Genomic DNA, 1,256 nt, shown 5'->3' with positions numbered 1-1,256 from the left:
GGGGGGGGGCACCGCACATGGCTAGCAGATCAACAGATCAATTGTTGTGTCTATGGGGTGCCCCCCTACCCCCGTATATAAAGGAGCTAGGGCAGAGGCGGACGGACAACGAGGAGGGCGTGCCAAGGGGGAGTCCTACTCCCACCAGGAGTAGGACTCCCTCTCTTCCTAGTTGGAGTAGGAGAGGAGAAGGAAGGGAGGGAGGAAGAAAAGGAAAGGGAGGCGCCGCCCCCCTCCTTGTCCAATTCGGACTAGAGGGGGAGGGGCGCGCGGCTGCCCTTGGCCGCCCCTCCTCTTCTCCCACTAAGGCCCATTAGACCCAATATACTCCCGGGGGGTTCCGGTAACCCCCCGGTACTCCGGTAAATGTCTAAAACCTCCTGAAACACTTCCGGTGTCTGAACATAGTCATCCAATATATTGATCTTTACGTATCAATCATTTCGAGACTCCTCGTCATGTCCGTGATCATATCCGGGACTCCGAACTACCTTCGGTACATCAAAACACAAAAACTCATAATACCGATCGTCACAGAACTTTAATCGTGCAGACCCTACGGGTTCGAGAACTATGAAGACATGACCGAGACATGTCTCCGGTCAATAACCAATAGCGGAACCTGGATGCTCATATTGGTTCCTACATATTCTAGGAAGATCTTTATCGGTCAAACCGCATAACAATATACGTTGTTCCCTTTGTCATCGGTATGTTACTTGCCCAAGATTTGATCGTCGGTATCTCAATACCTAGTTCAATCTCGTTAACGGCAAGTCTCTTTACTCGTTCCATAATGCATCATCCCGCAACTAAATCATTAGTCACATTGCTTGCAAGGCTTATAGTGATGTGCATTATCGAGAGGGCCCAGAGATACCTCTCCGACAATCGGAGTGACAAATCCTAATCTTGATCTATGCCAACTCAACAAGTACCATCGGAGACACCTGTAGAGCACCTTTATAATCACCCAATTATGTTGTGACGTTTGGTAGCACACAAAGTGTTCCTCCGTTAATCAGGAGTTGCATAATCTCATAGTCATAGGAACATGTATAAGTCATGATGAAAGCAATAGGAGTAAACCAAAACGATCAAGTGCTAAGCTAACAGAATGGGTCAAGTCAATCACATCATTCTCCTAATGATGTGATCCCATTGATCAAATGACAACTCATGTCTATGGCTAGGAAACTCAACCATCTTTGATCAACGAGCTAGTCAAGTAGAGGCATACTAGTGACACTTTGTTT

The sequence above is a fragment of the Triticum aestivum genome, chromosome 1A (genome assembly GCF_018294505.1).
Source record: "Triticum aestivum cultivar Chinese Spring chromosome 1A, IWGSC CS RefSeq v2.1, whole genome shotgun sequence".
Taxonomy (NCBI): domain Eukaryota; kingdom Viridiplantae; phylum Streptophyta; class Magnoliopsida; order Poales; family Poaceae; genus Triticum; species Triticum aestivum.
Note: the sequence above shows the minus strand (reverse complement) of the source record.